Source organism: Schistocerca gregaria, chromosome 2 (genome assembly GCF_023897955.1).
Source record: "Schistocerca gregaria isolate iqSchGreg1 chromosome 2, iqSchGreg1.2, whole genome shotgun sequence".
Taxonomy (NCBI): domain Eukaryota; kingdom Metazoa; phylum Arthropoda; class Insecta; order Orthoptera; family Acrididae; genus Schistocerca; species Schistocerca gregaria.
The window spans coordinates 689,740,065-689,759,794 of record NC_064921.1 but is presented as its reverse complement, the minus strand read 5'-3'; the positions used below and the strand labels follow the sequence as shown (position 1 = coordinate 689,759,794).

General features: G+C 44.8%; 1 protein-coding gene and 1 non-coding gene across 4 annotated transcripts in view; one reads left to right on the top strand and one right to left on the bottom strand.

Moving 5' to 3' along the window:
* The window catches only part of LOC126334772 (ATP-binding cassette sub-family C member 4-like), a 548,862-nt gene that overhangs the window by 505,877 nt on the left and 23,255 nt on the right, over positions 1–19,730 (bottom strand). The gene's annotated exons all lie outside the window — the stretch shown is intronic.
* Positions 14,841–14,915, top strand: Trnas-cga (transfer RNA serine (anticodon CGA)). The gene has a single exon. It is a non-coding gene; the product is annotated as a tRNA-Ser (tRNA).

The following is a 19,730-nucleotide window of genomic DNA, read 5'->3' as shown; positions in this document are numbered from 1 at the left end:
TTTCAAGTTTACCAGAGGACTCCGACTTCATCTGTTGAATTACATAGCATTTAATCCTGGCCGCCCCAGAATCCGAAAGACTAGTTGCGCCAGTAATACTGGCGGTGGACTGACCACCTGGGTTAATATCGTGCTTATTAAAATATTCCATGATGATTGTACCTAGAATCAGATGGAGGTGAGTAGACTCGTTGAGTGAACCCACAGTGTTAAAACTGGAAGGGTTAGTTCCAAAATATAAATTTCAGGCACACCACTGGTGAACAGACGCTGGCCACTTTGCCGCTTGCTACAAGACAGATGCCAAGTGGATTAGGTTTTGTTTTGTCTTGGTCAAGGGATTGCTTTTTCTGTAATCGCATATGTCCATCATATCTGATGGAAAGTTCACATGCGCCACCTGTGACCCGTCCAAAACCCTTGGCAAGATCCGCTTCTTAGACCTTTAGCTACAAAGCCTTGAAGCCTGGACGTTGTATAAATATTATAAAAATTTAATATTAAAAAAATCTGACTACGTATCTCATTGTTTTCCTTGATATCTATAACTATCATGTCTGTTTGAATTTACATAACAGACGGAGTACTTATTGACTTAGAGGCACTCTGATTGATCTATCTTCAAAGTGGAGGTTGTAGGTTGGACTGTATTTTGTATACGGATTATTGCACTGTGAGGTGCCAAAATACATTGAGCTACATATCTCAGCGTGTCTCTCGAAAGCTACATTGTTCAGTCACATTAATGTGACTAATTGTCAAAACCAAGAATTACCTCCTTTTAAAGTGCGGGCCGCTGCGAGTCATACAGAGTTCTGAGGTTCTGGAAGGTACTCGCAGGGGTGTGGACACATGCCAACTGCAGTTCCACGGCGAACTGCGCCTAGGTTTCTTGGTTTAGGATCCATGGGGTGAATAGCCCTATCGGTATAGTCCCACAGATTATCGACTGGATATAAATTCAGGTACATTGCCAGGTAGGCAAGTATGGTAAACTCATCCTGGTGCTCTCTGATCCATGCACGTACACTGTGAGCTGTGTGGCACATTTCATTGTCCTGCTGGCAGTTGCCATCCTGCTGAGAAAAAAACAAAAAGCATGTAGGGGTGGACGTGGTCTCCATGGACAGATGCCATCCAGAACACCGATATCACCCACAGAATGCCACTAAAATATTCCCCAATCCATAATGCTCCATTTCTCAACGTGGAAGTTTCCAACGATTGCTGTAGAGTATTTTCTTTCAGACATTTCATGTTGTACACGCCGATGCCCATCTGTCTGATGGAACATAAAACGTGATTAATCTCAAAAGGCTGCCTGTCGCGACTCAGTGGATGTCCATTTATTTCGCCGATGAACAGAAATCAGCACGGGTGCACGAATCAGGCGCTTGCTTCAGAGGCTCATACGCAGCAATGTTCGCCGAACAGCCATTCGGGAAACACTGTTGGTAGCTCCTTGGTTCATGTGGGTAGTCAGCTGCTCAACAGTTGCACATATTCACCCATACATATCCCAACAGTTATTGTTCACCCCCATTATCTACGGCCTGCCATGCACCACAGTCGCCTCGGCGCTAGTTCGATAGTGCCATTTTGCCATGTATGGTGTACTTTAATCACAGTAGCCCGCGAACAGTTGACAGGCTTAGCTATTTCGGAAATGCTGAAACACTTGGCCCAAAAGCCCATGATTGTGAAATTTTTGACGTCGGATAAATCTATTTTCGCATTATGCAATGACTGCATTGTTTTCCGCATCCCCCCAATATGTTTAACATACGCTCCAGTGCCATTGCTGCCAACAGCTGTCTGTGAGTGGTTACTGCACACTGATATTAAACAAAGGCGGTGGTCACATTAATGTGGCAAATGTGTAGAAACGAAATACACACTTTAAAAGTTTGGCATCATGCTGGTTTCCAGAACTCCGAGAGATAGACGTTGACTGTGGATATTGTATCACAGACACAGTCCCTTTGACTGTTCAGAGAGGTCACTAAACCCGCCCAAAGATGTAAGCAACCATGCATGAGCGGCGCCTATTAGACGGGGGGAGGGGAAGACGTCCGACAGCCGATCAGTTCCAGTCATTCCACTAAGAAGGAGGTACACGCTTCGTGTGGACCGCACAGGATTGGCATCACGTTCTCTTCACTCGATGAGTGTCGTATATGCCTTCAACCAGACAATCGTCAGAGACGGGTTTGGAGGCAACCCGGTCAGGCTGAACACCTTAGTCACACTGTCCAGCGAGTGCAGCAAGGTGGAGGTTCCCTGCTGTTTTGGGGTGGCGTTGTATGGGGCCGACGTACCCCGCTGGTGGTCTCGGAAGGCGCCGTAAGGGCTGCACGATAGGTGAATGCCCTCCTCCGACCGATAGTGCAACTATATCGGCAGCATATTGTCCAGGCACTCGTCTTCATGGACGATAATTCACATCCCCATCGTGCACATCTTGGTAATGAGTTCCTTCAGGATAACGACATCGCTCGACTAGAGTGGCCAGCAAGTTCTTTAAACATGAACCCTATCGAACATGCCTGGGATAGATTGAAAAGGGCTGTTTATGGACGACGTGACTCACTAACTAGTCTGAGAGATTTACGCCGAATCGCCGTTGACGAGTGGGACAATCTGGACCAACAGTGCCGTGATGAACTTGTGGATAGTATGCCACAACGAATACAGGTATGCATCAATGCAAGAGGACGTGTTACGGTGTATCAGAGGTACCGGTGTGTACAGCAATCTGGAACACCACCTCTGAAGGTATCGCTGTATGGTGGTACAACATGCAATGTGTGGTTTTCATGAGCAATAAAAAGGGCGGAAATGATGTTTGTGTTGATCTCTATTCCTATTTTCTGTACAGGTTCCCCAACTCTCGGAACCGAGGTGATACGAAGCATTTTTGGTGTGTGTAGATTATGTAGGTCTGTCATCTAACCATGTAACCTATGGGGTGGAGGCAGCATCTTCTTTATCATCTGCTTTATTAGACGAACGCTTATTTAAACAAAGACTGTATCAGGTTTCATACGCCACAAAAAGAATATACATCTTATCATATTAATCAGATCTTTGAAAAGAGTGATGCCAATATCGTAGTCATAGTAAATACATTTCACAACAGGGTTTCTTCAGGGAGAAGCCACTCTCTGGGCAATTGAAACCACTGAAAACTGAGAGACTTATGAACAATTTGAGAAAGCGTTCTTGTCGGAATACTACTCAGGTTGTATACAAGAAAGACTCCACAAGAAGGCGTACAGCCCAGAGAGATTTCACTATACCCATCTTAGTTTAAGAAAATGTTTCGAAAATTACTTGAATGAGATTTGGCATTGGGATTAATCCGTTTCACTCAAAGAAGTATTGCGTATATTAAAAGCGAAGTTTCCTCTGTAGATCAGAGACAAATCGATCCACGTTCCAGAGACAAATCTAAAACACTTCAAGAGTAGTGACTGGCGTATAGGGTTTCGCAGGGGTCAAATGAAGGGTAGAGCCACGGGTCGCAACACATTTGAAATGTAACGCCCACTGTTCAAAGTGCCGTCAATGTGAACAAGAGGTGACCGAGACGTGTAACCAATGGCACCCCATATCATCACGCCGGGTGATACGCCAGTATGGCGATGACGAATACACGCTTCCAATGTGCGTTCACCGCGATGTCGCCAAACACGGATTCGACCATCGTGATGCTGTAAACAGAACCTGAATTCACCCGAAAAAATGACGTTTTGCCATTCGTGCACCCAGGTTCGACGTTGAGTACACCATCGTAGGCGCTCCTGTCTGTGATGCAGCGTCAAGGGTAACCGCAGCCATGGTCTCCGAGCTGATAGTCAATACTGCTGCAAACGTCGTCGAACTGTTCGTGCAGATGGTTGTTGTCTTGCAAACGTCCCCATTTGTTGACTCTGGGATCGAGTCGTGGCTGCACGATCCGTTACTGCCATGCCGATAAGATGCCTGTCATCTCGACTGCTAGTGATACGAGGCCGTTGGGATCCAGCACGGCGTTCCGTATTACCCTTCTGAACCCACCGATTCCATATTCTGCTGACAGTCATTTGATCTCGACCAACGCGAGCAGCAATGTCGTGATACGATAAACCGCAATCGCGATAGGCTACAATCCGACCTTTATCAAAGTCGGAAACGTGATGGTACGCATTTCTCCTCCTTACACGAGGCATCACAGCAACGTTTCGCCAGGCAACGCCGGTCAACTGCTGTTTGTGTATTAGAAATCGGTTGAAAACTTTCCTCATGCCAGCACGTTGTAGGTGTCACCACCGGCGCCAACCTTGTGTGAATGCTCTGAAAACCTAATCATTTGCATATCACAGCATCTTCTTCTCGTCGGTTAAATTTCGCGTCTGTAGCACGTCATCTTCGTGGTGTAGCAATTTTAATGGCCAGTAGTGTATAACAATGGCGACGCCATGTGCGCAATTTAACAATCACGATAGGATAAGAGGCTTTTGCGTTAACCTTGTGACTCAGCTGGTTTGCCTCTGCTGTGTAATGTTCAACCTGCTGACCATGGCTGCCAAATTTTAATAGGAAAAAGAAGGAAAGGTAGTAAATACTCCGCAGTTACAGCAATAACGTAGGAGGACAATGGCAACAGAACTGATGGTTGTTCATATTCGCAACTGCGAATACGTTTCATGTATGTCATAAGATGGAGCAGGGTCAAAGAAAGTACGCTCTGTAAAGCTGTTGAGATGTGACAATGACATGGATGTTAGGGATGAGTGAAATGCAGATCACGACAAATGCTGAGATCAGGGTAAAGAAGTAGTTCAAGCTACTGCAAATGTTATTGTAGCAGAAGTACCGGCCATAATTGTTCTTCATATGGGTGCAATGGTGAACGTGATGTCAGCAAATTTATTTAGTAAGATCTGTGAGATAATATGGGTACCTAATTTCCCCGTAGAGAACTGTAACATTACTGGAGCAGCTGTCAGGTTGCACCTTGTCAAAACGCAGATGCAACTCATGGAGCCACAGTCTGTCCATTCCTAACTGAAAGTGGTTTAAGTGTAGAATGCATTTCTGGCAAGGATTTTCTGAGGGAGGTTACGAACGTCGACTTCTCTTCAAGCAAGTGCTTTCTGAACATAGATGGTGAGAATATTGTTGTAGATTTGATAAAAACGAAGAATGAGCATGGTAAATACTGCCAAAGCATAAAAGTGAAGTTCATTAGAATGGAAGTGCACACATCATTAGTACCCCTCCCCATTGTAGTTCTGTTAAAAATAATGAAGATCACATGAAGGATAAGAGTACATAATCTCCAACCAGTGATTCCATACAACAGGCAGAATTAAAAGACTTGCTATTAAAGTATATTTTTCATAAAAATTAGGTATTATTTGTATGTACCACTGTCACATGGACGTATCCCCGCATGAAATATACTGTCAGAATACTTACTCTATCCCATGAACAACACAGGAGGCGGACGCCGAAGAAATATGTCAAATGGGAGGATGGAGAACCTGTTATTATAAAAATTATCTACAGTGATGATATTAAATGTATTTTGTTAACGTTTGTATTAAAAGTAAATGAATAATTGAATGCATATTAGTAATCAGCAAAACTTGAGATTATTGGCAAAAGATCTTAGCATTATGATTATCCATGGAAACACAGACAACTAATACTCAGATAAAGTAACTTCTTCCATATAATACGTCTATTTTGTAGAAACCGAATGGTGGGCCCTGTACTGGAGGTGTCACAAAATGACTTACTGGAATAAATGTTTGTGTATACCTAAGAAAGCAACATTTTAGCATTCGTCTAAGTCATATATAGACTGTGATCTATGGAAATGAAGACTGCATGCGGTGATGTTCCACAAACTCCCATGTACGGTATCATAATGTGACAAAGAAATTACACTGCCGCTGATAGTCAGCAGAAATAATGTGATGCTGCCGTATTCGGTAATTATTACGCCTTTGTTCCACGACGAAGCAAAGGCATTTGTGTATATACAGGAAAATCTTTTATTGTTGTGATTAATTTATTATGTCTGTCTAATTGTACTTAGTATTTAGATATAGAAAGAAATACACTATGTGATCAAAAGTATCCGGACACCTCTAAAAACATACGTTTTTCATGTATTAGGTGCATTGTGCTGCCACCTACTGCCAGGTATTCCATATCAGCGACCTCAGTAGTCAGTAGACATCGTGAGAGAGCAGAATGGGTCGGTCCGCAGAACTCACGGACGTCGAACGTGGTCAGGTGACTGGGTGTCACTTGTGTCACACGTCTGTACTCGCGGCTTACACACTCCTAAACATTCCTTGGTCCACTGTTTCTGATGTGGTAGTGAAGTAGAAACGTGAAGGGACACGTACAGCACAAAAGCGCACAGGCCGACCTCGTCTGTTGACTGACAGAGACAGCCGACTGTTGAAGAGGGTCGTAATGTGTAATAGGCAGACAACTATCCAGACTATCACAAAGGAATTCCAGACTGCATCAGGATGCACTGCAAGTACTATGACAGTTAGGCAGGAGGTGAGAAAACGTGGATTTCATGGTCGAGCGGCTGCTCATAAGCCACACATCACGCCGGTAAATGCCAAACGATGCCTCGCATGGTGTAAGGAGTGTAAACATTGGACGATTGAACAGTGGAAAAACGTTATGTGGAGTGACGAATCACGATACACAATATGGCGATCCAATGGCAGGGTGTGGGTATAACGAATGCCCGGTGAAAGTCATCTTCCAGCGTGTGTAGAGCCAACAGTAAAATTCGGAGGCGGCAGTATTATGGCGTGGTCGTGTTTTTCGTGGAGGGGACTTGCACCCCTTGTTGTTTTGCGTGTTACTGTCATAGCACACTGATGTTTTAAGCACCTTCTTGCTTCCCACTGTTGAAGAGGAATTAGGGGATGGTGATTGCATCTTTCAACACGATCGAGCATCTGTTCATAACGTGCGGCCTTACACGACACTAACATCCCTATAATGCACTATCTTGCACAGAGTCCTGACCTGAATCCTACAGAACACCTTTGGGATGTTTTGGTTCGCCGACTTCTTGCCAGGCTTCACCGACCGACATCGGTACCTCTCCTCAGTGCAGCAGTCCGTCAAGAATGGGCTGCCATTCCCCAAGAAACCTTCCAGCACCTGATTGAACGTATGCCTGAGAGAGTGGAAACTGTCATCAAGGCTAAGGGTGGGCCAACACCATATTGAATTCCAGCATTACCGGTGGGGGCGCCACGAACTTGTAAGTGATTTTCAGCCAGGTATCAGGATACTTTTGATCACATAGTACCAGCCTGTTAAATACGTTGGAAGCGGTCGACTGGAGACGCAAAGGTTGCGCGCTATAAGCACGCTATCGTTTATGCATCCAACATTTGTAAGTCCAGCCTGCAGTCTATACCTTTAACGATGTTATTATTACTATGCAAATCATTTCCTTGCATTAAAACGTATCACGGTTGTGCGTCACCAAGCTACTTGCTTATTAACAACGACTTCTGGCACTGAAGCACATTTCTGCATGGTAAGAAAAAGTTCCATGCAGTAAAATAGTCGGACAGCAAGGGAAAGGATTTTGAAAGCCGCAATACATAATTTGTGAATTATATATGCTTCCACCATTATCTTGCTGTCGTGTATGTGATTCGCCTCACCTCTTTAGCAGCTCATATTTTTTCTTGAAAATTACCTTAAAAACTACACCAGTGCGAAGGATGAAGAATTACACTAGTCACAATTAGTCAGAGCTTAGTTCACTGAATGATCTACCTTACGTTTATTTAAGTTTTCTAAATCATTACGTACTTTCTACCATAATATTTTCTAAAAACATAGTCCACACACACTCAGAATTACAATCTTATTTACTCCTCAATTAATTAGAAACGTATTATTCTTATTCTCAGTCAATTAATGATTATTCACTAGCAGTCCAGCTAACTGGTATCTTATGAACTGAGAATCCAGGGTAATGTATAGGTTTTCGTTTAATCTAAAAGTAGATTACACAAATCGCCATGAGAACTATTACAGTACTGGAAACTATGACACTTATTGTCACAAAATTGTGATGTTGTTTATCACAGTGTGGTTGCATATGCTGAAGCGTTTTCTTTGCTGAAATTCGACGCTTCTGTCTAATGAACGTAGGAGATCTGGGTTCAAGGTGTCATTCAGGAAGGTTAAATGCTGACTTTACAAAACGTCCAATGGCTTCGCTGTCGAAAGAAACACTGACTGTGGTAATTCCATAGTAGTTGTACATTATGTCAGAGATCGTACTGTTAATCAGTATCGTACTGTCCCGCAATTTCATTCTGGTCATGGCCTTCGAATTCCTTTTATCATGTTTATTATTGCCATTTTCAGAGAAAAAACGAATAGATTCAATGCAAGGCTACTTTCTGAAAATAAGGGTGTGGTGACAGCTCTTCCTCTTACACTCAGCCGCTCCTGTTTTCCCTAATAACAGTTCTACCTCATATACCTCTTCACCAGACTGAACAATTCTATTCGGTCAGATCGTAGTTCCTCCATTGACATCAGCATGTAGGTCTTCCCCTTTTCCGATAGTCACAATACTTCCCGTGTCCTCACTCGTGTCCATTTCATTACAGTTCCGCATTTCACCGAGTATGGATGAACTGTGGAGCACTAGTAACGTGCATTCATTATTGCTGCTGGAAACCGCAGCTGCACGTGCAACTTCGCTCTATCTGTGTTGATTTCATCCACTGCCATACAGTAAAACAGTGACAGATTCTTCTCCATCTGTTCCACTACATGTTGCAATTCTACAGGGTGAAGCAGAGGAAACGCATATTTTTCACTATTGAATGACTGGGACACAGTTAGATAAAAATAATAAAAACAAGCATTGAGTGATAGACTTTTTAATGCAGTTTTGAAAGATACACACTGTAATTAGTTTAGAAAAATAATGTCTTGGAGATGACGTCCTTCTTAATGAACACAAATTTGGATCCTCTGCCGAAAGTTACGAGTGGCCCTCTCTGACATTTCATTCGGTACGGCTTCAATTTCCTGACGAATGGAACTCTTCAGATCATCGACTGTGAGAGGCTTGTTCATGTAGACTTTTGATTTTAAATATTACCACAAAACGAAGTCGCATATCGACAAATCGAGTGAGCGAGGGGTCCAGTAAACATCACCATATGCCGAAATAACGTGTCCTGCGAACATTTGTCGAACCACTTCCATGGATGCTCTCGCCGTGTGAGCTGTGGTACTGTCCTGCTGAATGCATATTTCTCATGTTCACTCGACGTCTTTCAAGTTCTGGACAAAGAAAGTTGTTTAACATTTTAACGGAGAGCGCTGCTGTCACAGTAACTGCAGTTCCTTCCTCTTAAAAAAAAAAAGTAGGGTCCAACAATCCCCATCTTTGACATGCAGCACCACACTGTTACTTTTAAACCGTGGATAGATCTTTGATGTAATTCATGTGGCTTCTCCGGCGTCCAATACCGACAATTTTGAACATTGACGTAACCGTCTACATGAATATGTGCTTCATCACTCATGAAGACTGTAGCATCTGCATCTTGCGTAAAAATTTCGTCCATTACGCGGCAAAACTCTCTGCACTGTATAAAATCCGCTTCACTAAGCTGCTGGACGATCATCATCTTGTACGGGTGAAACTTAATACGATCATGTAAGATGCGGTGCAGCGAACGACGTGACGTACCCAGCGCTACAGTCTGTCGTCTAGCCGATCGTTTCGGACCAGCAACAACTGCCGTTCTCACTCGGTACACATTTTCCGGAGTAAGAACTGTACGGGGAAGACGAGGTGGTTTCTTTTTCATCACAGATCCAGTACTTCTAAACGCTGCAAACCATAGGAGTGCAGTATTTCGATCAGGCACCAACTCTAAAATTTTGACGGCTGAAACTGCATTGTATGGGCAGTCTGCCAACATTCATTCGAGGTCAATACCCCCTCTCATCGCCGCGTACTAGTTATCCAAAACACATGCGTTTCCTCTGCTCCACCTTGTACAATGAATTCTGTCTGAGCCTTCTGTAGCCCAGCTGCGAGTTGCCTCGGTGGTTACACAGTAGAGCTTAGTTGTCCGCGCTCTGCATGATGGGCTGTTGATGAAACGTTACCACTTCCATCCTTCCATCATTTACACTGTCCGCCAGGGAATTCAGTTGGGTCTGCAATGTATCCAAATTGTTCTTTGCCATTCGTATCTGATTTCGCGTATAACGTGCCATCTCTATTGTTAATTCAGGTATTACCCTTGTGTTATGCAGTACAGTGTGTTCTAAATTTGATAACTGGGTGGTATGCCATGGCACGGTGGTCTGATAGCGTATGCTACTTCATGTACGCGTTCTGGCGTACTGTTTAATTCCCGGATGTCGCCACTATCTGCTGTGCCGAACACTGTCTTTAGCAGTTTTTCTTTCGCATCCAACCATCCCCTCTTCCTAAGCACTAGCGTTTGCGGCACCAAGTCTACTACTTGCCATAACTGTTGTCTTAAATTCTCAGATGAACGTATTCACCCCTGATATTCGTCTTGCACTGACGTTGTACCTCTTTTTGCAGTTCCGTGAATGCTCATTGTAATTTCAGTATCTCGCTTCGCACCTCCCAGGTGTTGTACATCAGTATTGCAGCGTCTACTGATGACTATTCATTTTGAAGTCCTCTTGCTTGTAAAATACCACCTCGTGCTCGAGTGCTCGGTTCCTCAGCGCGTTTCTGCTCGCCTCCCGAAGAAGTGCAGGACAAAAAGGAGAATCACACTCATCCTGAACGTTCATGCGCAGATGCCACTAGCCAGAAAGGAATTTCGTCATTTCCGCTCCCTCTTTCAAAAAGTGCGTGTAAATACAGTCCTGGAAATGGAAAAAAGAACACACTGACACCGGTGTGTCAGACCCACCATACTTGCTCCGGACACTGCGAGAGGCTGTACAAGCAATGACCACACGCACGGCACAGCGGACACACCAGGAACCGCGGTGTTGGCCGTCGAATGGCGCTAGCTGCGCAGCATTTGTGCACCGCCGCCGTCAATGTCAGCCAGTTTGCCGTGGCATACGGAGCTCCATCGCAGTCTTTAACACTGGTAGCATGCCGCGACAGCGTGGACGTGAACCGTATGTGCAGTTGACGGACTTTGAGCGAGGGCGTATAGTGGGCATGCGGGAGGCCGGGTGGACGTACCGCCGAATTGCTCAACACGTGGGGCGTGATGTCTCCACAGTACATCGATGTTGTCGCCAGTGGTCGGCGGAAGGTGCACGTGCCCGTCGACCTGGGACCGGACCGCAGCGACGCACGGATGCACGCCAAGACCGTAGGATCCTACGCAGTGCCGTAGGCGACCGCACCGCCACTTCCCAACAAATTAGGGACACTGTTGCTCTGGGGGTATCGGCGAGGACCATTCGCAACCGTCTCCATGAAGCTGGGCTACGGTCCCGCACACCGTTAGGCCGTCTTCCGCTCACGCCCCAACATCGTGCAGCCCGCCTCCAGTGGTGTCGCGACAGGCGTGAATGGAGGGACGAATGGAGACGTGTCGTCTTCAGCGATGAGAGTCGCTTCTGCCTTGGTGCCAATGATGGTCGTATGCGTGTTTGGCGCCGTGCAGGTGAGCGCCACACTCAGGACTGCATACGACCGAGGCACACAGGGCCAACACCCGGCATCATGGTGTGGGGAGTTACACTGGCCGTACACCTCTGGTGATCGTCGAGGGGACACTGAATAGTGCACGGTACATCCAAACCGTCATCGAACCCATCGTTCTACCATTCCTAGACCGGCAAGGGAACTTGCTGTTCCAACAGGACAATGCACGTCCGCATGTATCCCGTGCCACCCAACGTGCTCTAGAAGGTGTAAGTCAACTACCCTGGCCAGCAAGATCTCCGGATCTGTCCCCCATTGAGCATGTTTGGGACAGGATGAAGCGTCGTCTCACGCGGTCTGCACGTCCAGCACGAACGCTGGTCCAACTGAGGCGCCAGGTGGAAATGGCATGGCAAGCCGTTCCACAGGACTAAATCCAGCATCTCTACGATCGTCTCCATGGGAGAATAGCAGCCTGCATTGCTGCGAAAGTTGGATATACACTGTACTAGTGGCGACATTGTGCATGCTCTGTTGCCTGTGTCTATGTGCCTGTGGTTCTGTCAGTGTGATCATGTGATGTATCTGACCCCAGGAATGTGTCAATAAAGTTTCCCCTTCCTGGGACAATGAATTCACGGTGTTCTTATTTCAATTTCCAGGAGTGTAGTTCATTACATACTGATAGCATCTAACGATACACCCTACTCACGATCCAAGACATCATCATAAATTCCCCAGAATTCACAAACCATAATAACGAAAATAGGCCCACGACATTCCTAAAAACTATAGAAAACGATGTTACTACACACATTACCTGAAACAACCAACATAAAACAGATTAACGTCCTTCTCCTTGACGTTTTCTATGTGCTTAAGGTATCTAGTCAGTGGTATAGTCAGATGAACGAGGACCAAGGCAGCGTTAGTACCACACGATGGAAAACAACTAAGCATAGTCGCTTACAAAAACAGCGACGAATGAAAGGCAGTGGCGTAGATATGCCTTCAGGAATTCCATAGCTGCAGCACGCTTACTTACACTAATCAGCCAAAACGTTTTGACCTCCTACCTAACAGTCGGTATGTCCTCCTTCGGCAATGGAAGCAATGAGGCCTTGGTAGGTCGCTGGAGGGAGTTGGCGCCACATCTTCATACACAAGTCACCTAATTCCCGTAAATACCGAGAAGGGAGCGATGAGCTCTGACTCCACGTTCTGTCGCATCCCAGATGTGTTCTATCAGGTTCAGATCGGCGATTTGGGGGGGGGGGGGGCAGCACATCAATTGGTACTTGCCACCATGTCCTTCGAACCATATCATCACACTCTTGGCCTTGTCACATGGCGCATTATCCTGCTGAAAAATGACACTGAAACTTTGCAGTCATAGTGCATTGCACGAGCTCCACTGGACCCATGAATACCAATGTGAATATTACACAGAGCGTAATGTAGATGCCGCCTGCTTGTCTCCGCCCCGCTGTATAGGTGTCAAGGAGCTGTTACCATGGAAGACGACGGATTCGCACCCTCCCATCGATATGATGAAGAAAATATTGGGGTTCATAAGACCATGCAACGCTTCACCATTCCACCAACGTTCAGTGACGATGGTCTCGTGCCTATTTCAGTCGTAGTTGCCGACTTCGTGGTGTTAACATCGGCACATGCATGCGTCGTCTGTTGCGGAGGCCCACCGTAGGAGTGTTCGGTGGACTGTGTGTTCAGAGATGCTTGTGCTCTGCTCAGGATTAAAGACTGATGTTTGTTCTATCAGAGTTCACCGCGTGTTCTGTTTTCCCTATCTGTCCAGCCTACTATGTCCGACATCTGTAATGAGGTCCGGCCGCCCAAACGCACGACATCCTTGTTTTCGCCACGTGTTGAAGACACTCGCCATAGCAGTTCTCTAATACCAGACAAATCGTGCAGTTTCCGAAATGCTCTGGGCCATCAAAGTCTTCCCCCGGACAGACTCAAATAGATCGCGCGACTTTCTTAATCTACACACGGATAGTAGGTTCTGTGGTACTAGATGCACAATGCATGTGTCTGACTGTCAATCATTTCTCGCCAGGTGACGCTCTTATCCGCTGGACGAGTTCATATCGATAGTAGTTCAGTGATCATAATGTTCTGGTTGATCAGATTATGTCTGAGCAGAATGATTCTCAACCCAGTCAGCAGTCATTGCCGAAGAAGACAGTATCGTCTCTAAACCAGGTCATCAGTCCAATAGTTGTCTTAGTCAGAACTCTGCATAAATGCTTATCGTCAATTGTACTTTGTGAGAACAGATTAGTATCTTGTTTTGTAGCAAGTTGTACGCTAATGTTTAGTGACAGTAACAAATACTAATGACATTTTTGTGGACAGAGATTTTCAAAAAATTACGTATTTCTTCTTGTTCAAGTTGTAATAAAGTGATCTAATCCTTTATGTCTTGTAGTACCAAATTGGCCTCCTCCAGAGGTAAAGCTGAGAACCCAGCACTAAACCGATGAGTGTTATTTCGTCCGGTACAACAAATGTCGATGGATATGATCGTTTATATAGACTTCGCTCGCCAGATTATAAACTTAGCACTGTGAGCTCATTGTTCTCGTGCATTTTTTGCCTTGGCTGTGCCACATGTACACCGATTTATCTGTGTGGAATCTAACGTGTTTAACCATGTCGGAGACGCCACAGGAATTGTGTCTAAAAGAAGTTGCTCAATTTCAGGCGCAGCAGATTGAACGATCGCTGCTCATTGTGCAACAGATGACACAATTACGCAATGTTTTTTTTTCTTTCGACTGTCGGAGCCAAATTGTTCCGTCTGTGTTTAAAACTGTGCCGTTATTCTTGTCCAGAAGCTATTAAGTTATTGAGAACTTGTTAGGCTGCTCAATAAACAGTATGACGCTCAGTTGCATGTCGCTGCCGCGAGGTTTAAATTTGTGCGTCTCAAAAAGTAGTCTGCCAAGGAAGTTTCATATCAGCGCACACTCCGCTGCAGAGTGAAAATCTCATTCTGGAAACATCCCCCAGGCTGTGGCTAAGCCATGTCTCCACAGTATCCTTTCTTTCAGGAGTGCTAGTTCTGCAAGGTTCGCAGGAGAGCTTCTGTAAAGTTTGGAAGGTAGGAGACGGATACTGGCAGAAGTAAAGCTGTGAGTCGTGCTTCGGTAGCTCAGTTGGTAGAGCACTTGCCCGCGAAAGGCAAAGGTCCCGAGTTCGAGTCTCGGTCGGGCAGACAGTTTTAATCTGCCAGGAAGTTTCATATCAGCGCACACTCCGCTGCAGAGTGAAAATCTCATTCTAGTCTACACAAGCTTTGAAACAGTGGATTGCCAAAACTTAGAGGGCTAAAAAGACATTACAGGTTTAATATTATTTGTAGACTCGGTTATAGTGACTTGAAGAAAATAAACACCGACGACCGTAATTTTATAAATTATTTTATTGGACTACCAGTTTCGATGGCTCATTGGTATCATCTTCAGGCCCCTGCATAAATCGTCAAAATCAAGCTTAAAATAGACAACAAACCTGCTATACAAAACCAGTTGCATTATTTGAAATAAATAAATAATGAAATTGCGCACATTAAGCTTGATTTTATCGGTTTGCATAGGGGCCTGAAGATGATGCCAATGAGGCAACTAAACTGATAGTCCAGTAAAATAATTAATAAAATTACGGTTGTTGGTATTTATTTTCTTCAACTCTTTGACTAGCCGCAGTCTCATTTCATTTATACACATCGGAACTACAGAAACAGCTATAGTGTTGTTATGTTACGTACAATCAGACAAAATGTGTCTGATGCATGCATTCGCAATGATATTCTCAGATTTTCAGAGCGCTATCTGAAAACAGTTCTTACTTTTGGGGAATCGTAAACTATTGTGGACTCAACTGAAGTGGATTTTGAGGCGCTGTGTCTTTCTGTTGTTAAAAGTGCACAAGACACTAAGTCTGAAGTTCATACTAATGTTAAAGAGGATAAAAACAGACCTCCGGTTAACATTAAACGTAAAGATAAAAACTTTCAGTCTCCTGGTACAAACGATGTACTACAGAATACAGGGAGGAAGTCTTGTCCTCATCAGTGCTTTTCAGATCACGACAAGAAATCGTGTCCTTATCTTGATACAAGATGAAACTTCCTGGCAGATTTGCATGACAGCTTCTGTGATGTTTGGAAGGTAGGAGACGAGGTACTGGAAGAACTGAAGCTGTGAGGACGGGTCGTGAGTCGTGCCTGTATAGCTCAGTTGATAGAGCACTTGCCCGCGAAAGGCAAACGTCCCGATTTTGAGTCTCGGCCCAGCACACGATTTCATATCAGCGCACACTCCGCTGCAGAGTGAACATTTCATTCTTGTTACAAAATGTTTCCGCTGTGGTAGACAAGGAGTGTTAGCTAAGCAACCAGAGCTGGTGCCAGGGCCGACACTGTGCAGGTGCGCAGCTTCAGCGAAGCAATCGAAAGTGCACGTCATGTCGACATTGCCGCTAGAGCCGGCACAGGAAAAGGCTCGCATTTTTTCGTTGACGGAACTTCTGCTGAAGTATATAGACAGGGGAGCAAACTTTTTGTCCCGTTAAGAATGGCTCAAAAGCAAATTTCAGTTAGACGCTGATTCTCATTTCACTTATCAATAAATACAATATGAAAGGATTGCTGGCCCACGGCCACAAAAACCTACCTCTGTTTTGTCTGCATAAGAGGGACACAAACTATCAGTATTTGCCATGTGCAGTTTGCCAGCAAGTTTTCGTGCCATCACAAAATTTGTTTCACATATTCAGTTCTAGAACCAGTGCAAACATTTATGGTTTAGACTTGACTGACTTGTTCAGCCTGTGCATACAAAACAATGAGTCACAAATCTGTATTTAAGTTCGCCACACAAATGTTTCTGACTTGTATCAAAAGGACAGTGACTTGCCTGAATCAGGTTTAGGAAGGGCTAAAGATTTTGAAGTGCATATTACTGTTAAAAACAATGGACAACCGCTATTTTTTTTTCGTGCAAGGTCTGTCGCTGATTCAATATGTGAACAAGTTGTTCAGGAAATGTAACAATGGTTAGACAGCGGGGTTATCCAACCTGCTTCTGTAAGTCAATCGTCATCACCTTTGGTCATTCTCAAAAAGCCGCCAGGAGGCTTACGTCTGTGTGCTCGTTTTAAAGTGACAATAAATCCACAAGCAAATGTGGATTTTTTTGACATTCCCACGACCAGAAGAACTAATGGACGGAGTAGGATAGTGCAAGTTCTTTTCGAAGATTGACTTATATGACGCATACTTACATTTGTTACTGGATGAGCTGTAGATGTAACATTTTGCGATCAACAATAACCTGGGTTTGTCCCAGTTTCAATGGATACTGTTCAGAAGCGCTGCTATTTTTCAACAGTTCCTGGGACAATTAATAGCACAAGTCCCTTGTTGCACAAACTATTTGGACAATATTGTTGTCACAGGTCGTATGCCAGATGAACATTTGGCAAATTTAGATTGCTTGTTTCAAGTTCTTTGTGAAGCTAGCTTAAAGTGTAACAAGGAAAAGCGCCCCTTCTTCCACAAGGAACGTATGTATTTAAGACATGTTATACAATAATTGTATAAGGTACTCATCCTGGTAATTCAAATTTGTCTGCAATTAGAGATCTGCCACAGCTCTGTAACATTAAGGAGCTCCTAGGTATTATGGTCAAGCTTACATATTACATTAAATTCATTGCAAACACTGTGCCAATTGCTGCTCCACTGAATTAGCCAGGCTGGAAACATGTTCCTCTGAGCACTCCCAAGTATGTCAGGTTGCATTTCAGCAACTAAATTACGCGTTATTAAGTCGTCATTGTATGATCCATTTCCATCCAGCCAAGTCTGTGGTGTTAGCTGTGGATCCAGTTCTTAGAAGATTGGAGCTGTGCTATCCGATAGAGCTTGTTCTTCTGATATTCTGATAGTCTTTTGTCTCGGAACCTCTTAACAAAGTGCAGTGTAATTACAGTCATTGTGAAGAAGAGGTGCTCGCCATTACCTATGGCGTTGCCAAGTTCTGCCTGGATATGTACAGTCAGAAGTTCTATTTGATTAAAAATCATCAACCTTTAATGGCCTTGCTCAATCCTTTCAAGCCTGTCCCACCATAGACAGTGGAAAAATTACAACGTTGGGTTCTGATATTGTATGGTTATCAGTTTGAGTTGTTGTATAGGCCCACTGCCCGACATTCGAATGCTGACATGTGTCGGTTACCGCTCGGTACCGACACAGCGTTTGGTTCACCTGAGAAATCATAGCATCAAATCGATACGCAGGACTTTGAAAGTGTTCAAAATGCATCTCTCTATTTTCGGCATGTTGCCGCAGCAACTGCTTCTGACTCAGCTCTTCAGGTTGGTTTGCTGTGTGTGTGCCATGGACAGCCACATAGTTTAAAAGAAATTCCCCACCCAGTGCCACATCACTATTTTCCGCATCGTCACGCACTATCCATGTTGTAAACTGTTGTGCTATTGCATACAGAGAATGGCGTCTCATAGGTTGTGGTTCCTCATTACACCCAGTGGGATGTCTTGTCGTTGCTGTATCAAGGTAAATTGGGCATCATTTGCTTGAAGCAACTTGTCCAGCATCTTGGATGCCCAGACTGTTGCAAGGTTTGCGTATTACATCATTGGGCCCTGACACAATGTTTTTTCGAGTTACCACATCCGTCTGCATCATGGAAACCCATCCATTTTGATTTTGCGAGTCCATCTGAAACACGAAATGGATGTTGGTGGTAGGTGAGAACAGTTAATTTCCTTTTGTTGTCCCCAAGACATCCACCACTAATGCAAGTATGAATGGGCTTTTTCTATTTTTTGTCTTGAAGGTCTTTCTGAGGTCCTGGTTTCGGACAATAGAATGCACTTCATGGCAGCCAATTTTCAAGAGTTTGTGCTGCCAGTGGCATACACCATGAAACTTCCTGACATATTAAAACTGTGTGCCGGACCGAGACTCGAATTCGAGACCTTTGCCTTTTGCGGGCAAGTGCTCTACCAACAGAGCTACCCAATCACAACTCACAACCCGTCCTCACTGCTTTAATCCCGCCAGTACCTCGTCTCCCACCTTCCAAACCTCATAAAAGCTCTCCTGCAGACCTTGCATAACTAGTACGCCTGGAAGAAAGGATATTACGGAGACATGGCTTAACCACAGCATGGGGGATGATTCTAGAATGAAATTTTCACTCTGCATCGGAGGGTGCGTTTGATATCAGCGCACACTCCACTGCACCCCACTGCAGAGTGATAATTTCATTCTGGACATACATCATGTCACTACTGTTCCTTTCCACCATACGTCTAAGGGTGAAACTGAACGCTTCATTCAAACATTCAAAACCCACATGGAGAAACTTTGTTCTCCCCCCTCCCCCTCCTCACTCATCACAGGAAGAATTAAAGAGTTTTCTTTCCTCCTATCACTCTTTGCCACATGATGGGAACTCGTCAGCAGAATTATTACATGTTCGTCGTCACCATACCCTATTGCATTATCTGCGGCCACTGCAGAAACAATTTGTTCAGCCATCTTCTTTAAAGTTTTTGGCAAGAAACAGTGCTTGGAGAACAATGCCACAACAACAGACTTTTGAAGTTCTTCCGTCTTAAACGGTTCCTCTGGGCTGGACTGGCATCACCAGAACCAGCTGCAGTGCTTTGGCGAGTACGTCAATGATTCTGTCGCAGAGTTCTTGCCCATAGACTCAGAACGCCGCTGGCGTCGACAAGAGTGCTCATCTTCACCTCTCTGTCAGCCAGGGATGGCACCATCCAGGGTTGTGCCCTTAAAGGTCGACACAGTGCCATTGTGCCTGCAGCCACTGCTGCAGTCGCTGCCAACCATGCCCATCTCCAGCCTGAGCCGATGTCCATAGAGGCTCCATCATGCACTATCATGCTGCCCCAGGAGTTCCACCTACTGCCAACCTGGCAACAGTGTGTGCCTCACTGCCTGCAGAAATGCATCCTGTGGCTGGTTTTTCAGCCA